The sequence below is a fragment of the Mytilus trossulus genome, chromosome 1, assembly GCF_036588685.1.
Source record: "Mytilus trossulus isolate FHL-02 chromosome 1, PNRI_Mtr1.1.1.hap1, whole genome shotgun sequence".
NCBI lineage: Eukaryota > Metazoa > Mollusca > Bivalvia > Mytilida > Mytilidae > Mytilus > Mytilus trossulus.
Window position 1 is genome coordinate 82,741,124 of NC_086373.1, and position 11,293 is coordinate 82,752,416.

The 11,293-nt window shown below is 32.1% G+C and overlaps 1 long non-coding RNA gene across 2 annotated transcripts; it reads left to right on the forward strand.

Moving 5' to 3' along the window:
- Positions 1 to 6: 6 nt before the first annotated feature.
- Positions 7 to 11,036, forward strand: LOC134687301 (uncharacterized). 2 transcript variants are annotated; one of them, XR_010101756.1, is made up of 4 exons: positions 7 to 150; positions 6,035 to 6,173; positions 9,022 to 9,071; positions 10,521 to 11,036. It is a non-coding gene; the product is annotated as an uncharacterized LOC134687301 (long non-coding RNA). The 2 variants fall into 2 exon arrangements; XR_010101757.1 differs by lacking the exon at positions 7 to 150 and adding an exon at positions 862 to 951.
- Positions 11,037 to 11,293: the final 257 nt, after the last annotated feature.

Consider the following 11,293-nt stretch of genomic DNA (forward strand, 5'->3'; position numbering starts at 1 on the left):
AAAAATCTTCTATGTGGAGATAGATTTGTACGCTTTTATTTACATTTATCTGCGAAAGAAAATACACGTCGTGCTCAGTTGTTGAAGTGGCTCTCTTCCCAGTACTTCAGAGCACACATAACGTCTAAAACGTAAAAAAACATGTGAAAGGTATGCAAAATAATGCATTGTAGCAATGAAAACATACATGATCAACTTTAAATGCAAAATAACATTTAAAACTAGGAAAGGAGGCTAACCCCCCCCCCCCCCCCTTCTTTTCCTTTTCCAACTAAAAAATGTGATTTGGTTCAAAAGAGTCCGACAATAAATTCTTTTTATGTGTATTTATCATGTCAGTGTGCATAGGAGGTGACCAAATGATTTCTTGCGGCGTCAAGAAAGTCTTAAAAATATTGTTATGGATCGTGCATGTATGAGGGGGGATAGGGCCTTTATCAGGACTCCAGGATCTGGTGTTTTTAGGCTCAGGGTTTCGGGATCTATTAAGAGATACAGGAATTCTTTTTTTGAATTACTAGTACTGGATGTCCGAATTTAAATTTATTTAAATTCGGGATTTCATGTTTAAGGGATCAGGACCCCTCCTACCCCTGGTCATGTATGAGGGTGATACTTGTAATCCCTGGGAAATCGGGAAATCACAAATAACCGTTAAAAAAAATTGGCAAATGACGTTTATAACAGTAATTTTTGGTGCATGACTATAAAAAAGTACACATTCCTTTAGGTGATATCAAAATCAATTAATTTTGACACTGTCAAGAGTGGATAAATATTGTATTGCAAAAGATTATGTGGTGAAATCTGTTTCTCTGTCTTCATGTCGTCACAATGGGAATTTCAAATAATAGCCTAGATAGATAGATTTGTGTTAGGACTTGAAACTTGAAACCTATATGGTGAAAAATGTAACAAATCTTGTAAAACGAGAGTGGTTTGATGTTGATGGTAATTTTTCATACATCTTATCAGGGGCGAATCCAGCCATTTAAAAAAGGGGGGTCCAACTATAAGTCACCATTCCAATGCATTGATCGTTAAAAATAGGGGGGTTCCAACCCCCCTGAACCCACCCCTGGATCCGCCACTGCACCTTATCACTATGTGTCCACCATAACTGGATATCACACAGGTTGTAGTAAAATTTTGAAGTAAAAAAAAAACTGAAGCCACAAAGGAAAAATGATTGTCATGATTGTTGTATTCATCATAAGTTCTATGCAGTCGGGTCAGCCAGGATTACCAATAATTAAGGTGTATTCAATATGATAGATAATTGCTATATATCTAGGACCTCACTTGATTTATCTCTTCTGTCACTTTATGATATTGATCGAGGGTGATGCGGCATGTGATACGGATTTTGCCATGTTATATACGCTTTATCATATATTTCACCAGACTTTATATATATGTCACCATACTTTATATATCTGTCACCACACTTTATATATATACATATTTATGTCACCAGACTTTATATATCTGTCACCACACTTTATATATATATGTCACCAGACTTTATATATCTGTCACCACACTTTTTATATCTGTCACCACATTTTATATATCCGTCACCACACTTCATATATCTGTCACCAGACTTTATATATTTGTCACCATAATATCTGTCACCACACTTTATATATCTGTCACCACACTTTATATATATATGTCACCAGACTCCGTCACAACACTTTATATATCTGTCACCACACTTAATATATATCTGTCACCACACTTAATATATATCTGTCACCACACTTTATATTCTGTCACCACACTTTATATATCTATCACCAGACATTATATATCTGTCACCACACTTTGTATATCTGTCATTACACTTGACATATCCATAACCACACTTTATATATCTATCACTACTTTATATATCTGTCACCACACTTTATATTCTGCCACCACACTTTATATATCTGCCACCACACTTTATATATCTGTCACTGAACTTTCTATATCTGTCACCACACTTTATATATCTGTCACCAAACTTTATATATCAGTCGTCACACTTTATATATCTGTCACCATACTTTATATATCTGTCACCATACTTTATATATCTGTCACCACATTTTATATATCTGTCACCACTCTTTGTATATCTATCACCATACTTTATATATCTGTCATTACACTTGACATATCCATCACCACAATTTATATATCTATCACCACTTTATATATCTGTCACAAAACTTTATATATCTATCACCACACTTTATATATCTATCACCATACTTTATATATCTGTCACCACACTTTATATATCAATCAGCACACTTTATATATCTGTTACCACACTTTTTAAATCAATCAGCACACTTTATATATCTGTCACCACACTTTATATATCTATCACCATACTTTATATATCTTTCACCACACTTTATATATCTGTCACCACACTTTATATATCTGTTACCACACTTTTTAAATCAATCAGCACACTTTATATATCTGTCACCACACTTTATATATCTATCACCATACTTTATATATCTTTCACCACACTTTATATATCTGTCACCACACTTTATATATCTATCACCATACTTTATATATCTTTCACCACACTTTATATATCTGCCACCACACTTTATATATCCATCATGTCACTGTATATCTATCAACCCACTTTATATATCTGTCACCACACCTTATATATCTGTCACCACACTTAACATATCCATCACCACACTAAAAATATCTATCACCTCTCTTTATATATCTATAATTACACTTTATATATCAATCAACACACTTTATATATCTATCACCGTTCTTTATATATCTGTCACCACACTTTATATATCTGTCACAACACACAATATATCTGTCACCAGACTTTATATATCTATCACCACACTTAATATATCTGTCACCACACTTAACATATCCATCATCACCCTTCATATATCAATCACCTCACAATATATATTTATCACCTCACTTTATATATCTATCATTACACTTAATATATCTGTCACCAGACTTTATATATCTATCCCCACACTTTGCATATCTGTCACCATGCTTTATATATCTATCACAACACTTTAAGTATCTGCATCAAACCTTATATACCTGTCACCAGACTTTATATATCTATCACCACACTTTATTTATCTGTTACCACACTTTATATATTTATCACCACACTTTATTTATTTGTTACCACACTTTATATATCTCACCACACTTTATATATGTGTCACAATATTTTATATATCTGTCACAACACTTTATATATCTGCCACCACACTTCATAAATCTTTCACCACACTTTTAACATCTGTGACCACACTATATATATCCATCACCACACTTTATGTATCCATCACCTCAATGTATATTTTTCTATCACCTCACTTTATATATCTATCACTACTTTATAAATCTATCACCACACTTTATATATATGTACCATTATTTATATATCTGTCACTACACTTAACATATTCATGATCACACTTTATATATCACTCGCCCCACTATATCTATATCTATCTACTCACTTTATATATCTGTCACAACACTCTATATATCTGTCACTAGACTTTATATATCTATCACCACACTTTATATATCTGTCACCACACTTAACATCTCCATCACCACACTATATATATCAATCACCTCACTATATATATCTATCACCTCACTTTATATATCTCTAACTACACTCTATATATATGTCACCAGACTTTATACATCTATTCCCACACTTTACATATCTTTCACGACTTTTTATATATCTATCACCACAATTTATGTATCTGTCACTCCACTTTATTTATCTGTTACCACACTTTATATATCTATCACCACACTATATAAATGTGTCACCATACTGTATATATATGTCACCACACCATATATGTCTGTCACCATACTTCATAAATCTTTCACCACACTTTTTATATCTGTCATCACACATTATATATACATCACCACACCTTATACACATCACCACATCTTATACACATCACCACATCTTATATATCTATCACCTCACTTTATATATCTATCACCATACTTCATAAACAAATCACCTCACTTTATATTCATCTGTCACTAAACTTTATACATCTATCACCACACTGTTCATTTGTCACTATTCTGTTCATCTGTCACTACACATTATATATCTGTCACCAGACTTTATATATCTATCACCACACCTTATATATCTGTCACCATACTTTATATATCTATCACTACACTTAACGTATCCATGATCACACTATATATATCCATCACGTCACTACATATATCTACCACCTCACTTTATATATTTATCACAGTAACTACACTTAATATATTTATCACCAAACTAAATATATCTATCACCACACTTTATAAATCTATCATCACACTTTATATATCTATCATCACACTTTATACATCTATCACCTAACTGATCATATGTCACAACACTTCATATATCTATCAACACGCTGTATATATGTCACCACACTTTGTATATATATCACTTCATTCTATATAAGTAAGACCTCATTTTATTAATATACCACCTCTGTTTATATATCTATCACCTTATTCAATATATCTATCAATACAATGTACATCTTTCACTACATTTTATATCTCTATCACCTCACTTTATACATATATCACCACACTGTGTATCTGTCACCACAATGTGTATATCTGTCATCTCACTTTATATATCTTTCACCTTTATCTTTCTCCTCATTTATATATGTATGACATCACTGAAAATATTTTATTGACCTCACTGTTGATATTTTTTCACCATATTTTATATATGTATCCCCTCCACATATGTATCTTTTAACTAACTGCACTGTTTAAATCAATCACAAGACCATTGATATATATATATATATAGACGTACTTATGAATATAATTATTTTCTGTGACTGTATCTTACATTAATTTGTAGGATCCTTTACTATAGATAATTTAGCTGATCTGTAAACAATCACATCTTCATGCCTTATATATCATGTACTGTAGTACGCCGCTAGATTAAAACTGACGTGGAAAGGTAACATATGCCCACCGAAAGCTCTTTTTTGAGAGCCCAGGTGGTCGTGTGGTCTAGCGGGACGGCTGCAGTGCAAAGTTACAGATCTAACATTGTTGGGTTGATGTTTAGACGAGTTGTATATATATATATATAAGTACGTCTGAGTCAGTGACAACCCTACAACAGATGTATCCATCGGATCGCCATCAATGATGGTGATACATGGCTGTGTACATAATGTATATATATTAGAACGTCTGAGTCAGTGACAACTCTACAACAGATGTATCCATCGGATCGCTATCAATGATGGTGATACATGGCTGTGTACATAATGTATATACAACTTGTCTAAACATCAACCCAACAATGTTAGATCTGTAAATAACATCTTCATGCCTTATATATCATGTACTGTAGTACGCCGCTAGATTAAAACTGACGTGGAAAGGTAACACATGCCCACTGAAAGCTCTTTATTTGAGAGCCCAGGTGGTCGTGTGGTCTAGCGGGACGGCTGCAGTGCAGGCGATTTGGTGTCACGATATCACAGTAGCATGGGTTCGAATCCCGGCAAGGGAAGAACCAAAAATTTGCAAATTTTTGGTTATATTATCCTTTTGTTTATATATCATCACACTGTATATATCTTAATACTGTTCTGTGTATTCTTTACCTCACTGTATATACACATAACCCCACTATAACTAATTTCACACTTATCACCTATCTATATCTATTTATCACCATCTTATCATATTTATAGTAACACAATGATTATATCTATCATCATTCTGTATCTATTTTTCACCAGACTGTATACTATAACTTGTATATTCTATAAGTGAGAGAAATATACTGGTCAATGTATAATTTACTGTGAAAGGAGATATGCAGATATGCAATGTCTACTGAAAAATGTTTGTATAAGCGTGTATACTTATCATGTAGCGATTCTCAAATTCATTATTTATATTTTTTTTCTTCTTACAGAAATACCAAACGACATTTTGCAGGGATTTAGAGGTCGTTGCTGAAAATGAAAGAAAGAACATGGATACATCTAATTTTAAATGAAATAACAAGAATAGTTAAATGATTTACAACCAAGCAGCACTCAGTTATAGTGATGGTAAAGTATTTTTAGAAAATGATACTTGAAAAAAGATAACTCGAAAAAAAATATATATAGTGTGGAGTTTTATATATTCCTCCATTGCTACAGTCGCTGTATTCATCACCACACTCTCCATATATATCCCAACAGTCTCAATAGGTACCCCCATACTATGATTATCTATCACTACAGTCTCAATAGCTACCCCCATACTATGATTATCTATCACTACAGTCTCAATAGCTATCTCCATACTATAATTATCTATCACAACAGTCTCAATAGCTATCCCCATACTATGATTATCTATCACTACACTCTCCATTCCGATGCCAACAGTCATTATGTATATATCATAATAGTCTCTATGTATATATCAGGATAATACAAAAGCTTCCCCTTTACTTTATTTATCAATCACCTCACTTTATATATCAATCACCACACTCTCTATATATATCCCCATACTCTCTATATCTACCCCAAAAGTCTCTCAGTATATCTCCACATAATAAACACCTTAGATTACCTTACATTATTTATCAATCACCTCACTTTATGTATCAATCACCACACTCTATATATATATCCCCAACTCTCTATATCTGCCTCAAAAGTCTCTCTGTATATATTTCCACACAATAAACAACTATCACCTTACTTTATTTATCAATCACCTCACTTTATGTATCAATCACCACACTCTCTATATATATCCCCATACTCTCTATATCTACCCCAATAGTCTCTCTGCATATCTCCACACAATAAACCCCTATCATCTTACTTTATTTCTCAATCACCACACACACACTCTCTATATATCTATCCCCAACTCTCTTTATCTACCCCAAAAGTCTATCTGTGTATCTTTCCATAATAAACACCTATCACCTCACTTTATTTATCACTAACCTTACTGTATATATCAATCACCACACTCTATATATATATCCCCAACTCCCTATATCTGCCCCAAAAATCTCTCAGTATATCTCCACACAAAAAACACCTGTCATCTTACTTTATTTATCAATCACCTCACTTTATGTATCAATCACCACACACACACTCTCTATATATCTATCCCCCACTCTCTTTATCTACCCCAAAAGTCTATCTGTGTATCTTTCCATAATAAACACCTATCACCTCACTTTATTTATCACTAACCTTACTGTATATATCAATCACCACACTCTATATATATATCCCCAACTCCCTATATCTGCCCCAAAAATCTCTCTGCATATCTCCACACAATAAACCCCTATCATCTTACTTTATTTCTCAATCACCACACACACACTCTCTATATATCTATCCCCAACTCTCTTTATCTACCCCAAAAGTCTATCTGTATATCTTCAAATAATAAACACATATCACCTCACTTCATTTATCAATCACCTCACTTTATATATCAATCACCAAACTTTCAATGTATATCTCAACAGTCTATGTTTATGACCACATCATAAATACCTGTCACCTCACTTTATTTATCAATCACCTCAGTTTATATATTAATCACCACACACTTTTTATATCTATCCCCATACTTTGGATATCTATCCCACAGTCTCTATGTTTATGACCAAATAACAAACACCAATCACTTTACTTTATTTATCCATCACCTCACTTTATATATAAATCACCACACACTTTTTATATCTATCCCCACAAAATAAACACCCATCATCTTACTTTATTTATCAATCACCTCACTTTATATATCAATCACCACTCACACACTCTCTATATCTATCCCCCACTCTTTTTGTCTTCCCCAAAAGTCTCTCTGTATATCTTCACATAATAAACACATATCACCACATTTTATTATCAATAACCTCACTTTATATAGCAATCAACACACTCTCTATATATATCCTCATATTCTCTGTGTCACTCACCACACTGTCAATATCTATACCCACAGTCTCTATGTTTATGACCACATTATCAACACCTATCACCTTACTTTATTTATCCATCACCTCACTTTATATATCAATCACCACACACTTTCTATATATATCCCCATACTCTCGATATGTATTCCCACAGTCTCTATGTTTCTGACCACATCATAAACACCTACCACCTTACTTTTTTAATCAATCACCTCACTTTATACATCAATCACCACACACTCTCTATATCTATCCCAAACTCTCTATATCTACCCCATAGTCTCTATGTTTATAACCAAATAACAAACACCAATCACTTTTCTTTATTTATCCATTGTCTAATTTTATATATCAATCACCACACACTCTCTATATCTATCCCCATACTCTCGATATGTATCCCCACAGTCTCTATGTTTATGACCACATTATAAATACCTATCACCTTACTTTATCTATCTATCACCTTACTTTATCTATCCATCACCTCACTTTATATATCAATCACCACACACTTTATATATATATCCCCATACTCTCAATATGTATCTCCACAGTCTTTATATTAATGACCACATCATAAACACCTATCACTTCATTTTATTTATCAATCACCTCACTTTATACATCAATCACCACACACTCTTTATATATATAACCCACTCTCTATATCGACCCCAACAGTCTCTATGTATATTTCTACATATTAAACACCTTTACTTTATTGATCAATCACCTCACTGTATATTTTCACCTCAATTTATATTTTATTTCTATCACACCACTGGGTATATCTTTCAAAGCCCTATTTATATCATTTTAAAAGTAGATATGAGCATGATAATAATCCACCGTTTTGTACAGAAATCTGTTTATGTTTATTTAGATTTTAAACTTAAAATGACTCAATGTGACACCTCACTGTTATTATTTTTTTTCTTCAGAAAAATGAAACTAGATTTTTGAAAGATAGAACATAGAAGAAAAGGAAAAGGTAATCATCATTGAAATTAAAAGTATTACTCATAGTTATCAAAGGTACCAGGATTATAATTTAGTACGCCAGACGCAAGTTTCGTCTACATAAGACTCATCAGTGACGCTCATATCAAAATAGTTAAAAACCAAACAAATACAAAGTTGAAGAGTATTAAGGATCCAAAATTCCAAAAAAATGTGTAAACAGGAAATTTATAAAAAATTACCAAATAATTGATATTCATATCAACACCAACACTTTACTCTTTACATATGTATGTAAAGAGTTAATTAGCAAAGTATTATACATATGATGTAAAGAGTTAATTAGCAAAGTATTATGCATATGTATGTAAAGAGTTAATAAGCAATTAAACAATCCTGGTTGAAATGAAATAATTTAAAAGAAATTATTTTTAAAGAATAGCTGCTCCAACATATCGTTCAATATTTTATGTAAATATCATGTCAGATATCTTTTCAATAAAAGGAGCAAATATGGTATACTAACTGTCAGTCAAAGATTCTAACATTCAAGATGAGTAAACCTTAAAAATATATTGTGTCAGTGTTATTGTACTTGTAACTAGGTCTACATGATACTTCTGCTGGCACACACATAACGTATATACCACCACATATTATATATCTAGTATAATTATGGCCACATATAATATATCTACCGCCACACATGATTAATCACCACACTACATAAATCATTCACCACAGTCTGTGTATTTATCACCACAATATTTTTGTCTATCACCACACTGTGGTCTATCACCACACTATGTTTGTCTATCACCACACTGTTGTCCATTACCACACTATTGTCTTTCACCGCACTATGTTTTTCTATCACCACACTATGTATGTCTACACGACACTAAGTCTGTCTATCACCACACTATGTTTGTCTGTCACCATGTCTATCACCACACTTTGTTTGTCTATCACTTGAGTATGTTTGTCTATCACCACACTATTGTCTATCACCATGCTTTGTTTACCTATCACCACACTATGTATGTCTATCACTTCAGTATGTTTGTCTATCACAACACTATATATTTTATTCATCACAGTTTACATATTCACCAACACATTCTTATTACCAATACTTGATAAAAAGAAAAAGTTATGATGAAGCCTTGTTTTCTCTCACATTGTCATTTCATAAAACAAAAAGGTAAATCATTTGAGTCATGGTTCTGTGTAAAGTCATTAGTAAAGAAAAAAAATTTTTAACTTTTCATTTAAATGATTGGTCTCACAAAAGAATTGTATTTCTGCATTACAAATTTTACAATTTGATACAATCTTGGGATTATGTTCTGTTTTTGCACTGATGAAACACTCCTCTTTATTCTTAGATGGAAAATAAATAACAACTGTTTGAGGCATTGAAATTCTGTATTGTATTGGACTTATTATTTATTCAACTGAACCATATATTATTTTGTAGGTTAAAGATTTAGTGCCGGCCTCACAATTAAGAATGAATACGAACAAGCATTCTTTACAGAACAGGGGAGACTATTTTACTGTGCTTAGATCTGTGTTTTTGTTATAATTAATTAATATTGTAATTTGTTCTTGGATAAATATCTGCAATGTGGAGGACAACTGAACTGTGTTCTTATATATTGAAGACGTGCAATGATTTAAAATGCATTTAAGATGAACTTTTTACTACTCGGAAAATGGTTATCATTAAAGTAACAAACATAGAATTCATTTACAGGAATACATTTTATATTCTATGTATAAAATGTTATATCTAAAAGGTGAAAGTAAACAGATTCCTGGCTGTTTAAAATCAAATGAAAACAGTTTTATTGTGTAGTTAAGAATGTATATACGTTGTTCATGCATTTATGTATTGGAATATCTAGAATTGTACAATGTATTGAGTTTAGTGGATCTTTCGTTCTATGTTATTTAAGTTTTATTTTCATAAAATAAAAGTTCTAAAATTTAATCAATACTTTTACTTTGTATCAATGTGACAAATGTCCAGCAACAATCCTATATGATTGCTTTTCTGTATATATAATGAAATTCCTCATCTCTTTATTGACAAGAAATAAATATTGTGTCTATGATGATGATAAGAAAATGTAAACAGTCTTATGATATGGAGACTTGGAAAATCTTGAAATAATTATATATGAAGCTCATAAAATAGAGTCATTGGTTTCCGAAAATATTCAGATTATTCCAGAGGGAACATCTACA